Source organism: Euphorbia lathyris, chromosome 1 (assembly GCF_963576675.1).
Source record: "Euphorbia lathyris chromosome 1, ddEupLath1.1, whole genome shotgun sequence".
NCBI lineage: Eukaryota > Viridiplantae > Streptophyta > Magnoliopsida > Malpighiales > Euphorbiaceae > Euphorbia > Euphorbia lathyris.
In genome coordinates, this window is record NC_088910.1 from 78,178,802 (window position 1) to 78,202,951 (window position 24,150).

At 40.8% G+C, this 24,150-nt stretch overlaps 1 non-coding gene across 1 annotated transcript; it reads left to right on the forward strand.

Annotated features, from left to right (window-relative positions):
- Window positions 1–23,562: 23,562 nt before the first annotated feature.
- Window positions 23,563–23,669, forward strand: LOC136216134 (small nucleolar RNA R71). Its single transcript, XR_010683127.1, has one exon. It is a non-coding gene; the product is annotated as a small nucleolar RNA R71 (small nucleolar RNA).
- Window positions 23,670–24,150: the final 481 nt, after the last annotated feature.

Here is a 24,150-nt window from a genome sequence, read left to right on the forward strand (position 1 = left end):
TTGGAATTTACTAAAGAGGATTAAATATACCAATGGCTTCTCTCAGTATGCTGAACTGCTCACGAGCCAGTGGCTTTGTGAAGATATCCGCAAGCTGCTCATCCGTTGGGACGTAGGTCAGCTTTATCTCACCCTTGAGTACATGGTCTCTAATGAAGTGATGTCTTATGCTGACATGCTTCATCCTGTTGTGTTGAATTGGGTTCTTGGATAGATCAATTGCACTTTTGTTGTCACATTTGACCTCAATTGTCTTTGTTTGAACACCATAGTCTTCAAGCTGTTGCTTAATCCATAGGACTTGAGCAACACAGTGTCCAGCAGCAATGTACTCAGCTTCAGTGGTAGACAAGGCTACAAACGCCTGCTTCTTGCTGAACCAGGATACAAGACAGCTTCCTAAGAAATGACATCCTCCAGAGGTGCTTTTCCGTTCTAGCTTGTCTCGTCCATAGTCAGCGTCAGTGTATCCAACGAGTGTAAAACCATGAGTGTTGGGATACCATAAACCTGCGTTCACTGAGCTTTGCAAATATCTAAGGATTCTTTTTACAACTATGTAATGAGATTCCTTAGGGTTAGATTGATATCTAGCACAGTAGCATACTGAGAACTGAATGTCCGGTCTACTTGTTGTTAAGTAAAAGCTTGACTGATGAAGATGCCATTTTTCCCTTGTTTGATTTGAAGTCTAATGAAGAAGTTGAGTTCTCCCATCATAGACATTTCAAACTCAGTCTGCATTTGCTTGCTAAATTCCTTGCACATTGACTCATTAGTAGCACCGAAAATAATATCATCAACATATATTTGAGCCAGCAGGGTATCTTTACCCTTTCTCTTAATGAATAAGGTTGTATCAGCTTTGCCCCTGACATAGTTTCTAGTCAGCAGGAAACTGGTCAGCCTCTCATACCAAGCACTTGGTGCTTGCTTGAGGCCGTACAGAGCCTTTTTGAGTTTATAAACGTGGTTTGGGAATTTAGGATCCTCAAACCCTGGAGGTTGATTAACATAAACTTCCTCGTTTATAACTCCATTAAGGAATGCACTCTTAACATCCATTTGAAATAGTTTAAAGTTCATATAGCTTGCATAAGCGCATAAAATTCTAATAGCCTCTAGCCTTGCCACTGGGGCAAAGGTCTCACCGTAGTTAATACCTTCTTGCTGACTGTAGCCCTGAGCTACAAGCCTTGCTTTGTTCCTGACTACATTTCCTTGCTCATCCAGTTTGTTGCGGAAGACCCATCTTGTTCCAATGGTCTTCTGACTCTTTGGATGTGGCACTAACTCCCATACATCGTTTCTTCTGAATTGGTCAAGTTCCTCTTGCATTGCGCTCATCCAGAATTCATCTTCCTCAGCATCAGCGAAGTTCTTAGGTTCCTGAACTGAGATGAAGGCTACGTTGCTGAGGTATCTCCTGAGTTGATTTCTTGTCATCAGGGTATTCTCAGCGGCATCAAGAATAGCACTCTCTGAGTGTCCTCTTGGTATCCTTATCTCCTTTGGTAGATTGATGTCTTGTGCTGTCTGTGTTTCAACAATCTCTGCAGGTGTAGACTGGTCAGTGAAAACAATTTGAGGTTCACTTTTACCTTTGGTCAGCCCTTGAGGGAATGACTCAGCGGCTGTATCTTGATCAGCGGGTACTGAGTGTGGATCATCCTCGGTCAACGGCAGATATCTTCCTGCAAGGTTAGTTTCGTCGAACTCAACATGTACTGACTCTTCAAACTTAGCTAGGCTATCTTTGGTGTTTAAAATAAAACATTTACAGCCAAAGGCACGAAAGTATCCAATGTTGGGCTTTCGTCCTTTCCAGAGTTCGTAGGGGGTTTTCTTTAGTATAGGTCTAACAAGAGCCCTATTAAGAATATAGCACGCTGTGTTAACAGCTTCTCCCCAAAAGTACTTTGGAAGCCTATGCTCACTCAGCATTATCCTGGCTATTTCAACCAATGTTCTGTTCTTCCTTTCAACAACCCCATTTTGTTGAGGCGTCCTAGGAGCAGAAAAATTATGGTCAATGCCGCTGGCTTTACAGAATTCAACAAACTGTTGGTTTTGAATTCTCCACCATTATCACTTCGGATGTGAGCCAATTTTAGGTCTATATCATTTTCAAGTTTTCTAACCAAATTTGAAAATGTCTCAAAGGTCTCATCCTTGCTACTCAGCAAGATGACCCAAGTGTACCGAGAAAAGTCATCTACAATGACCAAGGAAAATCTTCTTCCACCCAGACTCAGCGGTTGGACTGGACCGAAGAGATCCAAGTGTAGTAACTCTAACGGACGCTTAGTTGAGACAATATTTTTACTATGAAAAGATTGTTTGGTTTGTTTTCCAGCTTGGCAAGCGTGGCATAGTTGATCTTTTTCAAATTTAAATTCTGGCAGTCCCTCAACCAATTGCTTTCTTGCTAATTTGGCTAGGAGGTCCATGCTTACATGACCAAGTCTCCTGTGCCATAGCCAGGAATTTTCTTCCTTTGAAACTAATCATACAGTTTTTGAAAACTTTTTCTCTAAGCTCAGCATGAAGACATTATCAATGCGAGGGGCAGTTAAAATTAACTCATTAGTTTTACCCTCGAATATTTTACATCCAGTGTCATCAAATATAACTTTTCTCCCATTGTCACATAGCTGAGCTACGCTGAGTAAGTTATATTTGAGTCCGCTGACTAGGGAGACTGACTCAATAGTAGGATTACCTCCAACGGTTCCTGACCCTACTATTTTACCCTTTTTGTTGTCTCCAAAACTTACGCTTCCTCCTCGTTTACGCTCGAATGTGATGAACTGAGTTTCATCACCAGTCATATGCCTTGAGCATACGCTGTCAATATACCACATCTTTGACTTCTCAGCATATCTCAGGCTTACCTCATTTGATTGCTCCTCATCATCAGATGCAATGGAGGGGTCATCATGCTCAGAGACGCACGGCTCAGCAAGTTCGTCAGCCATAAAACAGATCTTTGCTGACTCAGTGGCGTCAGCTTCTGATGATGAAGACTCATCACTGTCGCTCTATGTTGCCACCATTGCCTTTTTGCCGTTCTTCCTTTCTTTCCTCAGCGTGGGGCAGCTTGACTTGATATGGCCAGTTTGATGACATTCAAAGCATGTAATGGGCTTTGAGTTGTCCTTCTTGTATTTGCTATCGCTGGACTCAGCTTTATACTTGTCAAACTTTCTGTAAGGCTTCTTAGAATATTTGTCATTCTTTTTGAACAGCCTTTTCATCTTCCTTGTGAACATAGCCATCTCCTCATCATCTGTTGAGCTCCCACCAGTGGAGTCAGCTTTCATGACAAGAGACTTTTGCTTCTTATCTTCAGACTTTTCCTTCACCTCGAAATTCTTCATCGAGATCTCATGGGTCAGCAGTGAGCCGATGAGTTCATCATATTTATAGGTGGTTAAGTCTTGAGCTTCCTCAACAGCAGTCTTCTTTGCTTGCTAGTTTTTAGGAAGACTCCTAAGAATCTTCTTGACTTGTTCTTCCTCAGTGAAGATCTTCCAAAGTCTCTTGAGCTCGTTGATGATGTTTGTAAACCTTGCATTCATGTCAGATATTCCTTCATCATCGTTCATTTCGAACAGCTCGTATAGTCTCATCTGCTGGTTCACCTTGGACTCCTTCACTTTGTTGGTTCCTTCGTAGGTGACCTCCAGCTTCTTCCAGATCTCTTGCGCTGACTCACAACCTGATATCTTATTATATTCTGCAGCATCAAGAACACAATGAAGCATATTTATAGCCGAAGCGTGATTTTGTAGCTTCTTGAGATCATCCTCTGTCCATTTGGCCTCAGCTTTGACAACTGTTTGGCCAGCCACAACTTCAACAGGAACAAACGGGCCTTGGATTATTGAAAGCCATGCACTCATGTTTGTTGCCTGAATAAAGTTTTTCATCCTATTCTTCCAGAAGGTGTAGTTAGACCCGAAGAATAGGGGAGGCCGAGTGATGGACAGCCCCTCAGGTAAGATCTGAGTTGTCTGGTTTCCTGGGAGAAATCGAGTGCTGTTTTCAGCCATAGTGGGGATCAGCTCAAGGTAGTTAAACCTTTCACAGTGAGCTTTTAAGCTCTGATACCACTTGTTGGTCCCTTATAACGTAACAAGTTAGTTCCAAGGGGGGGTTAGGAACTATTTAAAATTTAAGTACGTTAAGGCTGACTTCTTTTTCTTTGAAAAAGGATTACACAGCGCGCTGAGTAAATAAGACACTAGCTTAGTCAACTGGTGACTAAGTCAGCTTCTTTTGTTGAGTCAGGAGACAACACTTTGAGTCTATTCCTAAACTCAGATACTCAATACACACAACTCAGCGTGACCTCTTTACTTGGTCAGTTTTGTTTAAGCAAGCAATATATATATTAGGGAGTTTAAGGTTAGAAAGATGTTACTCAGCAGATTTATCCAGGTTCGGCCTCTAAGCCTACGTCCTGTCCCCGGAACACGTTCCGAGCTTTCGAATTCTCTACTGAGCTCTTTAACGGTAGAGCATCAAACCTTTTACAACTTAGAAGCTGAGTATAACAATAGTACCTTCCTCTATACCTCTACTCACTCCTAATCTCTCGCTGAGTACTATAACCGAGTACTCAGCCTCTCCTTTCTAATCTCTAGAAATGATAAAGATTTGTCCTAAACAACAATTGCTAAGACACTTTAGATGATTGAATAATCACTCTAGACTTTTACACGAAAGATATAGAATTTGGTGTAAGTATTTGCTTTGCTTTTTCGCATAGAACTTTGAGTAGAATTTTGGTCAGCTTAATGGCTTGATAATGTTCTGTGTTGAATGAAGCATTTGAAGGGCTCTATTTATAGAGACGTCTGAGGTATCGGTCATTTCGAATTTCGAAATAACCGTTGGAGGGAAACGGCTTCCTGTCGTTGTCACTCAGTCTTGCTCAGAGCTCTCGGCCAATCAGATTAGAGTATCTTCTGTCCTCGGTCATTGTTGAGCAGCTTTTAGTCAGCTCGGCAGAATGTCTCTCCATTTATGGTAAGGTCAACTAGACAGCGTTCTGTGTCTTCTGAACTTTACCCAAAGTGGAAACACTTTGTCTGGAAGTTGTTCTTGCTCAGCTGCTGTCTTGTACTCTTTGTCGATTCAACTCAGCAGCTTCGTTCCGAAGTTGTTCTACGAAGGTCTTCTCGATCCTTCTTCCACTGAGCTGCGTTTTGTTCATAACGACAGCGTTTTGCATACGCGGACCGAGTTGTCTTGATCTGTTTGACTTGGGCTTTGACTTCCGTATTTGGGCTTTAAGCCTTTTAGTCTTTATGTCTTATAAACAATTTAACTCAACATTGAACAAACACATTAGTTAAATAAATCAAAGCATTTAAACTTAGTGTGTTTAGAATATATTTAATTTTACTTAAATAATTTTGTCAAATCAAAATCATGTGGAAAGGTGTTTCTGTTGAAACACCTTTCCACATGATTTTGATTTGACAAAATTATTTAAGTTAATCCCATGATTAAGACAATTAAATTTAAGTGCTTTGATTTAATTGTACTAATGTGTTTGTTCAATGTTGAGAATATTAACTAATGAGAACAGGAACTTAAAATGTATAAAAGAAAGACAGAACAAAGTCAGCATGAGCTAGTCACATAGCAAAGCTGAGTGGAACATAACTCAGCGTTACGAAAGAAACGTCTTCTTCAGAGAAGCTTGAAGGCGAAGCTGCGGAGCCAAGATGAGCAACTTTTAAAGTCGCCGCTGAGTCAAGCTGAGTAAAGATCAAGTCAGCGCCAATGATCCGTTTACTAGAAAATAAGGTTCGAAAAATCTCTGCAACAAATCAGAAGCCTTGGAAATATGATCAAGGATCTTTTCGAGGCGCATGGACCGTCTGGATTTTGGCAAGAAGACAAACCTGGCGCTAGAAGACGAAACTGGCAAGCCTACCTTTTGCGCAAATCAGAAGACAGTATTGGCCTGCGATTCTGAATGTTGACCACATGATGACGAAGAAGACCGTTCTTCTCAACGGCTATGTCAGATTTTCAAATCATTGAAGGTTCAGAATTCAGTATAAATGGACAAGTTCATCACTTGGATCATTGCCGAACACATACAAGAGAAACAGACAAGAAAAATCTACACTAAGTCAAAAATTCCAAAAGAGAAGCTGTCTGAATAGAAAAAGCAAGTTCTTACACCAAATTCCAATCATTGTGTAAAAGTCTAGAGTGAATTGTATTCATCTAAAGTGTTCTTCATTTTGTGAGAACAATTTTGTATCAATTGTAAAGGTTAGAAGAGTGAAGCTGAGTACTCGGTTATAGTACTCAGTGGTAGAGAAAATCTGAGCACTCGGTTATAGTGTTCAGTGGAAGATAGGATTGAGTAGACGAATAGAGGACGGTACTCTTGCATACTCAATTGTTGTTGTAAACGGGTTGTTCTCTACCTTTAAAGAGCTCAGTAGTGGATTGAAAAAGCCCGGAGGGATTCTGGGGACTGGACGTAGGCGGTGAGGCCGAACCAGGATAAGTCTGCTGAGTAATCTCTAACCCTTTCTCTTGATATATATGTATATGTATGTGTTGCTTGCTTAAATTACTCAGTAAATAATTTGTACAAGCCGACACTGAGTAATCAGAGTGCTGAGTGGGAAGCTGACCTAAAGTGTTACTTCCTAACTCACAAGTGAAACAGCTCTAGTCAGTATTTGATTAAAGCTGTCTTACACTTCACTCAGTCTTGCTGACCTAAAACTGAGTTAAATTATCAAACATTTAATTAAGTCAGCATTATTAAGCGAAAAAGTTATATTAGTTCCTAACCCCCCCCTTTGGAACTAATCCTATTACGTTACACGGGACCAACAAGTGGTATCAGAGCTAGTAGCTCACTATTCAAGATAAAACTATCTTGAGCTTATCCCTGTAAATGGCTGAGAACGGCACTCATTTCCTTCCAGGAAATCAAACAACACAGATACTCCCTGAGGGATTATCTATTAGTCGGTCTCCTCTGTTCTTCGGGTCAAATTATACATTTTGGAAGAACAGAATGAAAAACTTCATTCAGGCAACAAACATGAGTGCATGGCTGGCTATAGTCCAAGGCCCGTTTGTTCCCTATGAAATTATTGACAAAGTGAGTCTATGTGGTCAGAGGATGACCTTAAAAAATTACAAAATAATGCTTCGGCTATCAATATGCTTCACTGTGCGTTAGATGCTGCAGAGTATAATAAGATTTCAGGTTGCGATTCAGCACAAGAAATCTGGAAGAAGCTGGAGGTGATCTATAAAGGAACTAGCAAGGTCAAGGAATCCAAAGTGAATCAGCATATGCGGCTATACGAGCTGTTCGAGATGAACGACAATGAAGACATCTCTGAATGCAAGATTCACTAACATCATAAATGAGCTTAAGAGACTCGGCAAGAACTTCATAGAAGAAGAACAGGTGAAGAAAATCTTGAGAAGTCTCCCCAAGAGCTGGCAAGCTAAGAAGATAGTTGTGGAAGAAGCTCAGGACCTGACCACGTACAAATATGGTGAGCTCATTGGATCTCTGCTGACCCACGAGATCTCCATGAAGAATTTTGAGGCCAAAGAAAAAACTGGGGACAAGAAGCAAAAATCTCTTGTCATGAAAGCTGACTCAACAGAAGCTGACTCATCAGATGATGAGGAGATGGCCATGTTCACAAGGAAAATGAAGAAGCTGTTTGATGTGTCCATATTTATGTACATCTTTATATCTTAATTCTCTTTAGTTTAGTGTTAGTTTTACTTTATTAGTGTTTGTTTACCTTATTTTATGTTTATAGGTGTTTTTGGAGATGCAATTCAAATTAAGGATTAAAATGCAGATTCTATAGAGCCTAAAGTGAAACCAGAGAAAGCAGTCAAGTCCTAAGACATGCCCATGGCTTAGGCCATACTGAAGAAGGAAATTATGCACTAAAAAGATGATTCGTCCTAACCCGTGCCCATAGGTAAGGACCAATACGAATTTGGGAGTTGGGTTTTTCTTAGAAGACTTCTATTTTAAGATTTTTACTCTTTGTAACTTTTATTATTAGTTTTAAATATGTTAAGACATTATCATAGGATTTAATTCTATTAGGATTTTATAATATAGAATCCTAGTAGGAGTTTAATTCTATATAGGATTTTATTATTAGATTTTTAGAGGGAGTTATTTAGTTTCTCTCCAGCTAGAAAAACGTGGAACGTGGAAGAGTGGGAAGAGTGGGAATTTTACGTTTAATAAGACAAACAGAGAATCGAGGAGTGGGATCTCTCATCATCGACATTTTCTTCCAGGAATATCATTCTTCTTCAAGCTTCTTCATCTTTCCTCTTCCATGATGAACTAAACTCCAATTTCTAGCTAGAGGATTTAAGTCTTGAACAATGGAATTGTGAGATCATTCTGTACTATTTTCCTTCATCTATTTCAAGTAATCAATCTCTATTCTGTTTCTATTCCTATTGCATGATTTAATTGAATCATTGATTTGATTATTTACTTGTAATTGTTTGCTAATTAGGTGTTTAAATACGTAATCATTTAAACCATCTGATACAAGTAGCCAATAACATAATTAATTGCGGACAAGCTTTTAATTTATGTTATGAATTGATGATTGATATACTCTAAATAATCCCGCTTGTGTGATTGTTGAGTAGAGTTAGCATCTCTTTTGTACTTTAATGCTTTTAATCAAATTAAATTCTAAAGCTTGTTTAGAACTGTTTGATTGATTAGAGATAATTAGTGAACGTTTCCTGATTATCTAAATTGTAAGAAGTTATTAGTTATTAATGCTTTTTAATAACTATCTAATTTATTTGAATGGGTAAAATATATCTTTATGTATGATTGATGATCAATTAGTTAAATTCAAGACTTGAATTTAACCTCTAGCTGGAATCGCCTCATATTAGGTTATTTATATCATTATTTGCTATTGAATTGTTTTCCCTGTTTAATTACTTCCAGTTAATTTTATTCACAGAAATCTACAAACCAGACCCCCCCTAATTTACTTTTCGTTGTTCATTCTATAAAGTTTTAATTCAACCAGTCTCTGTGGATTCGACCCTATTCCACATTTACTACAGTTTTCTAGTTCCAAGAGTAGGTATTTTATTTTTGGTGAATTCGACACTCATCACTATTCAAGAAGAACGATAAATACAGCAAAAGGCCATTCAAAAGAACCGACAAACACAAAGTTGAGTCTAGTGACAGCAGATACAAAAAGGACAGCTCAAAGCCCGTCACCTGCTTTGAATGCCATCAGACTGGGCACATCAAATCAAGTTGTCCCACCTTAAAGAAGGACAAGAAGGGAAGCAGAAAGGCAATGGTGGCCACATGGAGTGATAGTGATGAGTCAACCTCATCAGAAGCTGTTGCCACTGAGTCAGCAAACATCTGTTTTATGGCTGACGAAACTGCTGACAACTGCCGATCTGAGCAAGCTGACCACTCCGATGAGTCTGGCCATGAGGAACACTCTAATGAGGTAACATCTATACCCTTGCTCAGAAATGAAATGGTTAATGCCCTGAGTGATCTCTATACACTAATTAAAAAGTGTAACAAGAAAATAAGAGCACTCAGTAGGCGGTGTGATGAGATTGAAGAGGTCAAACTCAATGACCTTTGACATCTCCTTCAGGACAACACTAGGCAAGATGAAAATCTAAAAATCATGCATAAGTTTGTCTCTGAAGTCCAATCAGATTCTAAGAAACTGAGGAAGGATATCACATCAATACAGAACCAGCTGAATACATCGGCTAAGAAGAGGTTCCATCCAAATGTTGAGTACTCAGATACTAGTCAGCAAAGGTGGAATACTCAACGGAATTTCCAATGTGACTTCTGCGGAAAGAAAGGTCATACCATAAAGGTATGCTGGCATGCTCAGCACAATCGTGCTAACCAAAAATGGAAATACCCTCAAAGGGTAGCTTATTGTGACTTTTGTGGGAAAGATGGCCACACCATAAACGTATGCCGTCACAAAATAAAATATGATGCATCACCTGTTAAACCTAACAAACGATGACCCAAAAAGAATTGGGTACCTAAAGATAACTAGTTACATTGTAGGTGAGCTTGAGGTGTGCGGAGAAGTCAAAGCTATGGTACATTGATAGCACATGCTCGAGGCATATGACTGGTGATGAACGAGGAGGAAATGTAAGTTTTGGAGACAACAAAAAGGGTAAGATAGTAGGGTCAGGTACCGTTGGTGGTAATCCTACTAGTGAGTCAGTCTCCCTAGTCAGGGGTCTTAAATATAACCTATTGAGTGTAGCTCAGCTGTGTGACAGCGGTAGAAAGGTTGTATTTGATGCCACTGAGTGAAGGATACTCGAGGGAAAAACAAATGAATTGATTTTAATTGCCCCTCGTGTTGAAAATGTTTTTATGCTTAACTTGGAAAAGAAGTTTTCAAAGAATATATGCTTAGTGTCAAAGGAAGATAATTCCTGGCTATGGCATAGGAGACTTGGTCATGTAAGCATGGACCTCCTAGCCAAATTAGTAAGAAAGCAATTAGTTGAGGGATTATCCAAACTTAGATTTGAGAATGATCAATTATGCAATGCTTCTTAGCAAGGTAAACAAACCAAAAAGTCTTTTCAAAGTAGAAATGTAGTCTCAACCAAGCGTCCATTAGAGTTACTACACTTGGATCTTTTCGGACCAGTCCAGCCACTGAGCTTGGGTGGTAAGAGATTTTCCTTGCTCATTGTAGATGACTTTTCTCGGTATACTTGGGTCATCCTGCTGAGTAGCAAGGATGAAGCTTTTGAGATGTTCTCAACACTGATTAGAAAGCTTGAAAATGACAAAGACCTAAAGTTAGCTCACATCCGAAGTGATAATGGCGGAGAATTCAAAAATCAACAAGTTGATGAATTCTGTGAAGTCAGCAGTATTGACCACAATTTTTCTGCTCCTAGAACTCCTCAACAAAATGGGGTAGTTGAAAGGAAGAACAGAACCTTAGTTGAGATAGCTAGGACAATGCTAAGTGAGAATAGGCTTCCAAAGTATTTCTGGGGTGAAGCTGTCAACACAGCTTGCTACATACTCAATAGGGCTTTAGTTAGACCTATACTTAAGAAAACCCCCTATGAACTTTGGAAAGGACGAAAACCCAACATTGGATATTTTCATGCCTTTGGTTGCAAATGTTTTATTTTAAATACTAAAGACAACGTTGCTAAGTTTGATTCTAAAGCTGATGAAGCTATCTTTCTTGGGTACTCAACAAACAGCAAAGCATATAGGGTGTTTAATAAACGAACTCAGGTCGTAGAAGAGTCTGTACATATTGAGTTCGATGAAACTAACCCTGCAGGGAAGATAAGTCAGCCTACCGAAGATGACCCATGCTCAGCTTCCGCTGACCAAAATAGAGTCGCTGAGTCATTACCTCAAGGACTGACCGAAGGTAAAAACGAACCGCATATTACCTTTACTGACCAATATGAGCCTGCAGAGATTATTGAAACACCAGTTCATGAAGATCCTACACTACCAAAAGAGATCAAGATTCTAAGAGGACACTCAGAGAAGTCGATTCTTGATGCTGATGAGAACACCCTGATGACAAGAAATCAACTCAAGAGATATCTCAATAATGTTGCGTTCATCTCAGTTCATGAATCGAAAAACTTCTCAGAAGCCGAGCACGATGAATTCTGGATAAACGCAATGCAAGAGGAACTTGATCAATTCAAGATAAACGAAGTATGGGATTTAGTGCCTAAACCGAAGAACCAAAAGACCATAGGAACAAAGTAGGTATTTCGAAATAAGCTAGACGAACAAGGTAACGTAGTCAGGAACAAAGCCAGACTTGTAGCTCAAGGCTACAGTCAGCAGGAAGGTATTAACTATGGTGAGACTTTTTCACCCATAGCTAGATTAGAAGTAATAAGAATATTGTGTGCATATGCTAGTTTTATGAATTTTAAATTGTTCCAAATGGATGTTAAAAGTGCATTTCTTAATGGAGTTATAGATGAAGAGGTTTATGTTAGTCAGCCTCATGGATTTGAGGATCCAAAATTCCCAAACCATGTTTATAAACTCAAAAAGGCTCTATACGGCCTAAAGCAAGCACCACGTGCTTGGTACGAAAGGCTGGCCAGCTTTCTGCTGACCCAAAATTATGTTAGAGGAAAAGCTGACACAACCTTATTCATTAAGAAAAAGGGTAAAGATACCCTATTGGCACAGATTTATGTTGATGACATTATTTTCGGTGCTACTAATGAATCAATGTGCAAGGAATTTAGCAAACAGATGCAGACTGAGTTTGAGATGTCAATGATGGGAGAACTCAACTTCTTCCTTAGACTTCAAATCAAACAAGGGAAGAATGGCATCTTCATTAGTCAGACCAAGTATGCTAAGGAGATACTAAAGAAATTCGACATGGAAGGTTGTAAGCCAATATCTACCCCAATGGGTACTGACACTGTGCTTTGTGCTGATGAGAAAAGGTAAGTCAGTAGACAGCAAATTGTATCGAGGTATGATTGGCTCTCTACTTTATCTAACGACAAGTAGGCCATATATTCAGTACTCTGTATGCTACTGTGCAAGATATCAAGCTGACCCTAAGGAATCTCACTATATAGCTGTAAAAAGAATCCTTAGATATTTGCAAAGCTTATTGAATGCAGGTTTATGGTATCCAAACCCAAACGATTTCACACTCATTTGCTACACTGACGCTGACTATGGACGAGACAAGATTGAGTGCAAAAGCACTTCAGGAGGATGTTAATTCCTTGGTAGCTGTCTTGTGTCTTGGTTCAGTAAGAAGCAGTCGTCAGTTGCCCTGTCAACAACTGAAGATGAGTACATTGCTGCTGGAAGCTATGTTGCACAAGTCCTATGGATCAAGCAACAGCTGGATGATTATAGAGTTCAAGCCAAAACAATTGAAGTCAAATGTGACAACAAGAGTGCCATTGACTTATCTAAAAATCGAATCCAACACAGCACGATGAAGCATGTCAGCATAAGGCATCACTTCATCAGAGATCATGTACTCAAGGGTGAGATCAAGCTGACCTATGTCCCAATGGATGAACAACTTGCAGATATCTTCACGAAGCCATTGGCTCGTGAGCAGTTCAGCATACTAAGGGAAGCTATCGGTATGTCTAATCCTCTGCAATAAATTTCTGAGCTGAATGTATATTGAGTGATTATAATATGCCGAGTGATCATTACATGTTGAGTAACTATCATATGCTGAGTAAAAATGAATGCTATAAAATCACTAAATGTTGAGTTGCTATATATATTGAGTGATTACTAAATACTGAGTTACTTCACATGATATGAATCCCTTCTACGCTAAACTGGGCACTCAGAACTCCAAACATTTAGTATCCTACATGTTGAGTAAGAAAACTTGCAAAAATTAATGTTTGCACGTGTATTTAAGTAGCCACCTAGGATGACGTAAGCGTAATAATTAGAAACCCATGCGCCGAACGTGTCATAAATGTCAGAATTTAAAGCCGTTAAACAATTCAAAACCAAACCGCATTCTGACCTATCAGATCAACGCGCTCCGACTATAAATAGTGGATGAATTCCCACTAACTTCTCTTTACGCTTGAAACTTATCGCATTCGATCTCTCTCTCTAAATTCCCTAATCCTATGTTTCTCTCAAATCCTTAAGAACACCATGTCTAGCGATTCCCATAACAACTCCGGCGAGCAATACGTCGACGACCGCGCAGATATAAATCCTGCCTCTCCTACTGAGCAGGAATATGAGGAGACTTCCTCTAAGTCTCAAGGACAAATCCATGGTCAGCATGACCAATCAAAAGGTGAGGTCAGCCCTCATGGCCAAAACCCACGTACTGACCAACCAACTTCATCGAAGAAGAAGAAGGAGAAAAAGAAACCTAAGGAAAGGACGTTCACCCCGGTCCTCAAAAACGTTAAAACTCTAAAAGTTTTCCACTCCCGCTGGTTCTCCAGGAGCTTTGTATAAGCTGAGAAACCCTTCTACGAATGGATATCGAAGAATGGCTGGACTGACCTCTTCTCTCTTCTTGGAACCACCTATCCACAGTTGGTAAAGGAATTCTACACAAACCTTAGGGTAGCCGATGATGACTGCGACTATATGGTCATGAAAGTCAAAAACAAGGATTTCACCATCACTCCTTCTTATCTTGCTAAATTGCTAAAGCTGAAGGAAGAAGGATCTGAACTCAGGTGCACAAATGACTACCTGCATGTTGATTACGACGTTGAGTTCTGCAAACCCAAAAATCATAAGGGTGAAATCTCCAGTACAAGTATGGGTCAGCCGCAAAAACAAGCCCACTATATCCTGGCCAACTTCTTGTTTCCTAAGGTCAACTCCTCTTCCTCAGCCTCAAACTTCAAGCAGTGCTTTATCTGGCACATGCTGACCTACCAGCCGCTCAATATGCCCATCTTTTTAATTGGGGCTTTTCAAGGGAGCACGGGGATACTCAGGATGGGCTCCCTAATCACCAAAATCCTTCAGGATCAAAAGGTCAGCTTAAAGGAGGAAATTGACATAGAGGGCACTGAGATCACCTCAGCGATTCTATTTGGCTTAGCTCACAGCCTTCCCATCAAACTTAAGAAGGGTAAGGGACCCTTAGTTGAAGAAGCTCCTGTTGAGGATGATGTGGTTGAAGAGACAACTGCTGAGGTGTCCAAGAAAGGGAAGAAAGTTGTGGTTGAAGCGGAACCTGCTGAAAGAACTAGGCAGGAAAGAAAGAGAAAAGCTGACCAAACCCCACCGGCCCGGGATATTAACAAAGCCACCAAAAAAATCAGGGTGATATTTGGTGGAAAGAAAACTCTTCCTGCTGAGGCAACGCAAGAAAAGCCAGCGTCAGCTGAGAAGAAACAGAAGAGAGCTGACCCTGAGGAAAGTGAGGAGCAACTTGAACAGCCACTTAAGAGGAAGAAAACCTCTGGGTTGAAGCCATTAGACGCTAACCCACTTGACTTTGTGATTTTAGCTGACTCACATTTTGTCCGAAGTCAATAAATTGATTTGGAAAAGACTCTGTGTGATCAGGAGGAAGAACAGGGCTGTATTGAGGAACAGGCTCAAGGTGAAAAGATGGGCTCTGCCGAGCCGAGTAACACAGCTGCTGCTGAGCAAGCTGAAGAGCAACGAGCTGAATCCCCAGTGAAGGACAAGGCTGTAGAGAACATTTATACCAATCTTGGACTTGACTCCTCTTTTGAGTCTCCAAACTCTGTTGCTGCTGACCCTTCTACTCAAACCCAAAATCAAAAGGGCAGTACTGAAAAGCGATTTAAAAGAAAGGCTCAGAAACCCAACATCATTGATCTGTTGGATGAATCTCCCCTGAGGGACCCTATCACGGACCTAACTGGGCTCGATTTTCAATTCTTCACCACCATCACTGAGCCCACTCCAGACCAAGTAAAAGAAAAACAAGCCTCTATTTCTCAAGCTGAGGAACAAGCCACCAAGGGTCCAATTTCTGCCGACACTTCCGCTCAACCTTCCACTGAGCAAGTGCTCGAAGTTCCTGTTGCTCAACATCAAGAGTTAGCAAAGGAAACTCCACCTACTAAAGACAGTGTTGAGTTGCCTCAACCTCCAATTCCGACTCAACTTCAGACTGACACTGAGCAGGTAAATAACACTACTGAGCAAATACTTCCATCCTCTACTGAGCAGTTCATAGATCAGTCAGCTCTTGCTGTTGGCCTAAATAAACAAAGTGCAGCCACTGATCAAGCTGGCACTTCTACTTCCGGGCAGCACCACACCCCTCCTCCATCTGGTGTTGACAAAGAAATGGCCCTGGAGACTATGCACACTCAAACTGAAGATGATTCCTACACTTTTCTCAATGCCTCTGAGTCAGGTCGGCGAATCATCAACTCTGTACATATGCTTCTCCAAGCAATAGATCAGTCTCAAGCCAATGCTGCTGGGTCTATTCCTGCTGAGCCAACTCAATTCTCCTCTGTCACTCAACTTCTGACCGAACTTAAGGGTCTCAAAGAGATGATGAGTGTCATGACTTCTCTAGTCTCTCAGCAGCCCAAGCAGGAATTTATGGTCAAGTTGGCCGAACTTCAGCTGATGATGGTTAATCATATGAACTCTATAGAAAGGAAAATCAACGCCCTAACTTCCGCAAACTCATCATCCGCCACTTCTGCTGAGGTCACTCAGCATTTTACCCAGCTGACTGCCGAGCTAACCGGGGCTCATGCACTTATCTCCTCCTCTTCTTAGTGCTCCATTGAACAGATTGGTGAAGCCATTCACCTACTCAACTTGAGAAAAGAAGAGATGGACACTGACTAGGTCAAGACCAATGACATCTTACACTACACCAGGTCAACCCTTGCATATGTACGGCACATTAACACTCAGCGTCATTCGTATGATTCTGCATTGCTCAAGATGTATTATCAATCTTATGCACATGCTCAGTGCCAATATTAAGATCCCCGCTTCAAGTATGGCCGATGGCGTGCAAGTCTTTAAGGGTCTTCGAGAAAGTATGGGTCAAATGCAACACTATTCATCCATCCTGAATCGTGCTGTTCAACAAGAGAAGTTCCTTATTCCTCCCATTCAATCAAATGATGCTGGCAAAACGGGGGAGAAAGGCCAAGCTAAGCAAGCTGCCGGAACTCAGTAGAAACTGGGGGAGAAAGGTAAAGCCAAACTGCCAGCTACCGGAACTCAGCAGAAGCCTGCTGGCTCAACTTCTGCTGTCCCGAGCACCCACACTCAGCAATAACGAACAACCCAAACCAAACACAAGTCAAATCAAGTTCAAGCCAATATCAAGAAATAGAAATAGCAATAGTCTATAGTCTTTGCTTGTAACTTATATTTATGGCATGTTCTTGTTGAGTTGAGTAATTCTATATATAAGCATCTTTTATCCAAACTGTCTTTATATATGCGATGCTTACTTGCTGTGTTTATATGTTGATCTGTCTCATGTAACTACTCATTGAACAACAACTTAAAACTTGTGAACATACAAATTAAAAGATACACTCAGTATGGCCAAACTCTGACAATTGAATCTATCTCTGGTACAAAAACCCAACTCTGATACATGAATTAAACTAAGTATCAAAAACTGAGTAAATGTCTAAATGTTCCAAGTATTGACCTTCTTCGAAAGCTGACCTTAGGCTCTTTTCGATTAAATCTTAGAAGGTTTAGAAATGAACTAAGTCAGTGACTCAAGTCTTAGTATCACTCAATTAAATCTTAGAAGGTTTAGAGTTGAACTAAGTCAATAGATGCAACCCTTACGGGGGAGTAATCTCAGAAGAATAAAAAGGTTATCAATCATGAGGGATGCTCAACACTGAGTTCCTTGATTAAATACTTTTGCCAACATCAAAATGGGGGAGTTCGTTGAAACACCTTTCCACATGATTTTGATTTGACAAAATTATTTAAGTTAATCCAATGATTAAGACAATTAAATTTAAGTGCTTTGATTTAATTGTACTAATGTGTTTGTTCAATGTTGAGAATATTAACTAACGAGAACAGGAACTTAAAGTGTATAAAAGAAAGACAGAACAAAGTCAGCATGAGCTAGTCACACAGCAAAGCTGAGTGGAACACAACTCAACGTTATGAAAGAAACGTCTTCTTCAGAGAAGCTTGAAGGCGAAGCTGCGGAGCCAAGATGAGAAACTTTCAAAGTCGCCGCTGAGTCAAGCTGAGTAAAGATCAAGTCAGCGCCAATGATCCGTTTACTAGAAGACAAGGTTCGACAAATCTCTGCAACAAATCAGAAGCTTTGGAAACATGATCAAGGATCTTTTCGAGGCATGGACAGTCTGGATTTTGGCAAGAAGACAAACCTGGAGCTAGAAGATGAACCTGGCACAAGAAGACGAAACTGGCAAGCCTGCCTCCTGCGCAAATCAGAAGACAGGATTGGGCTATGATTCTGAATGCTGACCACATGATGACGAAGAAGACCGTTCTTCTCAATGGCTATGTCGGATTTTCAAATCATTGAAGGTTCAGAATTCAGTATAAATGGACAAGTTCATCACTTGGATCATTGTCGAACACATACAAGAGAAACAGACAAGCAAAATCTACACTAAGTCAAAAATTCCAAAAGAGAAGCTGTCTGAATAGAAAAAGCAAGTTCTTACACTAAATTACAATCATTGTGTAAAAATCTAGAGTGAATTGTATTCATCTAAAGTGTTCTTCGTTTTGTGAGAACAATTTTGTATTAATTGTAAAGGTTAGAAGAGTGAAATTGAGTACTCGGTTATAGTACTCTGTGGTAGAGAAAATCTGAGCACTCGGTTATAGTGTTCAGTGGAAGATAGGATTGACTAGACGAATAGAGGACGGTACTCTTGCATACTCAATTGTTGTTGTAAACGGGTTGTGCTCTACCTTTAAAGAGCTCAGTAGTGGATTGAAAAAGCCCGGAGGGATTCTGGGGACTGGACGTAGGCGGTGAGGCCGAACCAGGATAAGTCTACCGAGTAATCTCTAACCCTTTATCTTGATATATATGTATATGTATGTGTTGCTTTCTGAAATTACTCAGTAAATAATTTGTACAAACTGACGCTGGGTAATCAGAGTGTTGAGTGGGAAGCTGACCTAAAGTGTTACTTCCCAACTCATAAGTGAAATAGCTCTAGTCAGTATTTGATTAAAGCTGTCTTACACTTCACTCAGTCTTGCTGACCTAAAACTGAGTTAAATTATCAAACATTTAATTAAGTCAGCATTATTAAGCGAAAAAGTTATATTAGTTCCTAACCCCCCCCCCCTGGAACTAATCCTATTACGTTACACGGGACCAACAGTTTTAACCGCTGTCCGTTGACCTTGAAAGGTTCATGACCATCTTTGACAATTTCTATTGCTCCGTGGTAAAACACCTTGTTTATGGTGTAAGGTCCTGACCATCTGGATTTCAGCTTCCCAGGGAATAGTCTGAGCCTCGAGTTGTACAAGAGGACCCTTTGTCCTTCTCGAAAGACCTTCTCCTGTATTTTCCTGTCGTGCCATTTCTTGGTCTTTTCCTTATAATTCACCACGTTTTCGTATGAAAACATCCTGAATTCCTCCATATCACATAGTTGCAACCGTCTCTGTTCGCCCACAGCCTGTTTCTCAAAATTCAAGAAGGTTAATGCCCAGAAGGCTCTATGCTCCATCTCTACTGGAAGATGACAAGATTTTCCATACAATAGCCTAAATGGGACATTCCAATGGGTGTCTTGTATGCAGTTCTATATGCCCGCAAAGCATCATCAAGCTTGTTTGCCCAGTCCTTCCTAGAATTGCCCACCGTTTTCTCCAAGATTCTTTTGATCTCTCTATTGGAGATCTCTACCTGCCCACTTGTTTGTGGGTGGTAAGGTGTGGCAATTCTATGAGTGACTCCAAGCTTGCCCATCAACTTTTTAAATTGGGCATTGCAAAAGTGGGTTCCTTGGTCACTAATGATAGCTCGTGGGACACCAAATCGGGCAAACAGCCTTTTTAGGAATTTTACAACCACACGGGCATCATTAGTGGGACTAGCTATTGCTTCTACCCATTTGCTTACATAGTCTACTGCAACCAATATATATTTATGCCCAAAAGACATAGGGAATGGTCCCATGAAGTCTATGCCCCATATATCAAATATCTCACATACAATAATGTTATTGAGGGGCATGGCATTCCTAGCCGAGATATTACTTGTTCTTTGGCACTCATCACAAGTACTTACGAACATATGGGCATCCCTGAAGATGGTTGGCCAGAAAAAACCTGATTGGAGCACCTTCGCGGCTGTTCTACTTGCACTATGATGCCCACCAGCTTCTCGATCGTGACAATGGCTCAGAACAGCCTGTCCTTCCTCTTGGGTGATGCATCTTCGTATGATCTGATCTGCGCACAACCTGAAAAGATATGGTTCTTCCCAAAAATAATATTTGATTTCTGCATAGAACTTCTTCTTTTGGTTGGTGGACAAGTTGTGAGGTTTAATTGAACCAGCAAGGTAATTGGCAATGTCAGCAAACCATGGAGTAATTTGTAGAGAATACAAATGCTCATCTGGGAAAATCTCTAAGATTTCTGGTTGTTCCTGGCTATTTTCATGAGAAATTCTGGACAGATGATCAGCAACTATGTTTTCTGTTCCCTTCTTGTCCTTGATCTTGAGGTCAAATTCTTGGAGCAAGAGCAACCACCGTATCAGCCTCGGCTTAGCATCTTTCTTTGCAAACAGGTAGCGCAAGGCAGCGTGGTCTGTGTAGACAACTACTTTTGACAAAACCAAGTATGGAAAGAATTTGTCAAAAGCATATACCACTACAAGAAGCTCCTTCTCTATTGTGGTATAGTTCTGCTGAGCCTCATTCATCGTTTTGCTTGCATAATAGATCGGTCTAAACTTCTTCTCAATTCTTTGCCCAAGAACAGCTCTGACGCATGTTTCGCTAGCATCACACATCATTTCAAAGGGCAATTCCCAATTTGGTGCGGTTAGAATAGGTGAATTGATCAGTTTGCCTTTCAGAATCTCAAATGCCTCTATGCAGTGTGTTCCGAAAGTGAAATCTACATCTTTATGTAATAGAGCTGAAAGTGGTAATGCTATCTTTGAGAAGTCTTTTATGAATCTTCGGTAGAATCCCGCATGCCCAAGGAAGCTTCTAACATCTTTGACATTAGCAGGAACAGCCAGCTTCTCTATCACCTCTACATTTGCTTTGTCTACCTCCATTCCCTATTCCGAGATCTGATGTCCGAGCACAATTCATCCCGTGACCATGAAATGGCACTTCTCCCAATTTAGGACTAAATTTGTTTCTCTACATCGTACTAACACGGCCTCCATGTTGTTTAAACAGCTTTCAAATGAATTTCCATACACGGAGAAGTCATCCATGAAGATTTCCACAGTTCGCTCTACCATATCATGAAATATAGACATCATGCACCTCTGAAATGTAGCAAGGGCATTGCACAACCCAAAAGGCATGCGTCTGAAAATGTAAGTCCCATATGGGAAAGTAAAGGTTGTTTTCTCTTGATCTTCACAATGGATGGCAATCTGATTATACCCCGAATACCCATCAAGGAAGCAGTAAAATGCATATCCCGCCAATCGTTCCAGCATCTGATCAATGAAGGGCAAAGGAAAATGATCCTTCCTGGTTGCCTCGTTGAGCTTTCGGTAGTCCACGCATACTCGCCATCCTATTATGGTACGTGTGGGAACCAGTTCATCTTTTTCATTTAGAACAACCGTGGTACCTCCCTTTTTTGGAACTACATGAACAGGGCTCTTCCAGACGCTGTCTGAGATGGGATAAATATTTCCTGCATCCAATAGCTTGATTACTTCTTTCCTCACGACCTCCTTCATGTGTGGGTTCAATCTGCGCTGTGGCTGGACACACAGTTTGTGGTCCTTTTCCATTAGGATCTGATGAACACATACCGTTGGACTAATCCCCTTGATGTCATCTATTTTCCACGCAAGTGCCTCCTTGTTTCTTCTCAATACCTCCATGAGTTGAGCTTTCTGATCAGGGGTTAATTTGGAAGATATAATCACCGGGCTTCCGCTTGGTGGTTCGAGAAAGGCATATTCTAAGTGTGATGGCAGAGGTTTTAGTTCAGGTTTAGACAACGGCACAGTGGGCATTTCTGGTGGTTCTTGATGAGTAGGAACATTGGGATCTGGAGGGAGCGTTGAAGCTTCTGTCTCGATAGAACAACCTGTTCCTTCACAGAGATTCACCTCTTCTCCCAAGAGTGCCTCCAATGTGTCTTGTCCCTGTTCCTATGAATCAGACAAACTTTGGAAATCATCTAAGAAATAGCATGTGTCATCACTAGTGTTAGCTCGTCTCATAGCTTCATTCATTTTGAAAATGATTTCTTCCCCATTAATTCTTAAAAATAATTGCCCTTCTCCTACATCAATCAATGTTTTACCCGTTGCTAAGAACGGTCTACCTAGAATAATAGGAACATGCAAATCCTCATCTATGTCCATTATGATGAAATCAACAGGTAGTATAAACTTCCCTACTTTGACTAACACATCCTCCACAACTCCCCTAGGGTAACATACAGACCTATCAGCCAACTGAATGGACATTCTAGTTGGTTGTGGTTCTCCTAGCCCTAGCTTAGCATACACAGAATATGGAATTAGGTTTATACTCGCTCCTAGGTCACATAATGCATTTTCAATGTTTAACTTGCCAATAGAACATGGAATTGAAAAACTCCATGGATCCTTTAGCTTTTTCGAAAGCTGCTGCTTGTTCTGGAGTATTGAAGAGCAGTCCCTGTTCAGTTGGATCATCGAGATGTTTTCCAATTTCTTCTTATTGGATAAGATATCTTTCAAGAATTTTGTATATGTGGGCATCTGGGCAAGTGCTTATACGAAGGGGATGTTGATATGCAACTTCCTCAAGGTGTCTAGCACTTTTGAATTTTGCTCTTCAAGCTTCTTATTCACTAGCGTCGCCGGATATGGTACAGGTGGTACATATGGAGGAGGTGGATAGTACTTCTTCCCTGGTTCCTCCTGATCATTATCAGATGTGAGACCTGTCTCAGCTGGCTTCTCTTGGTCAAGAACAGTCTGTTCCTGTTCCTTCTCATTAAATCTGGACCTACCTGCACACTCTGCACTTTTATTAGTCATCAAAGGAGGATTAGTTTCCTTACCAGATCATAAAATGATAGCCATGACATCTCCTTTAGGGTTTGGTTCGGTATTACTCGGCATCACCCCTTTTCCTTTTGATGATGAAGCAGCCAGTTGATGAACTTGTGTCTCCAAATTTTTGATGGAAGCCTGTGTCTGCTTCATAAATTGCATCATCATGGTCTTCATGTCCTGTTCTACATCCTCCTTGGGTGGAACAGGCTGTTTGTAATGCTGTTGAGGCTGCCTATGATATTGTCCTCCTTGTTGCTGTTGGTATCTAGGTTGCTCCTGCTGGTTTGGCTGTCCAGTCCATCCGAAATTTGGATGATTTCTTGTAGCTAGATTGTATGTATTTTAGTACGGATTTGGTGGGTTCCTTTGATTGTATCCAGCATAATCACATTGTTCCTGCTCACCTTTTCCTTGCTTAACTCCAGGACAGTTGATGTTGAAGTGAGGCCCTCCACAAAAATCACAAATATCATTAAATGGTGGTTCACTATGAATGGATGAGACATTGATCTTGCTGAGCTGCCTGGCAATCTGTTCCACTTGGGTCGTCAGCTTTGAAACTATGTCACCATCTGCCGTTCTTTTTCCTTCACTCCTAGCTAAGTGCCAATTATAACTTGTGCATACCACCTTTTTAATGAGGTCGTACAAGGCTTGTGGTTCAAGATCCTCGGGGTTACCATTCGCAATGGATTCAATCTGGATTTTGTACGTGTTGGTGACTCCATTGTAAAAATTCTGCACTTGCATCCACATGGGGATGCCATGATTTGGTACCCTTCTTAACAGCTCTTTGTACCTTTCCCATGCTTCGGCCAAAGATTCATCCTCTTCTTGCACGAAACGGGACACCTCATTTCTGAGTTTGATGGCCTGTCTAGGTGGAAAGTATTTCATCAGAAAAGCACTAGCCATGTCCTGCCATGTTGCGATGGTTCCTGGCTGTAGGTACTTTAGCCAATTCTTTGCTTTATCTTTGAGAGAAAAAGGAAACAGCTTCAGCCTTATCACGTCATCGGAGACTCCTCGGTTTGATCGGAAGGTGTTGTACAACGTAATAAACTCCTAGATATGTCCATTTGGATCTTCCGACTGGTATCCATTGAATTGCACGGCTGCTTGTAACATCTGTATCATGGATGCTTTTACTTCAAACATGTTGTTCCCTTCGTTAGGCAACATAATACACGACGAGTGTCCTTCCATGGTAGGTCTGGAGTATTCTCTGATTCTCATGACTGGTGGATTGTTGTTCTCTCCTTCTTCTTCAAGAGGAGGTTAAACTGGTTGTTCTGGTATTCTTCCATCCATCCTTCTTTCTCTTTGTCTTTCTCTTTGTCTTGCTCAT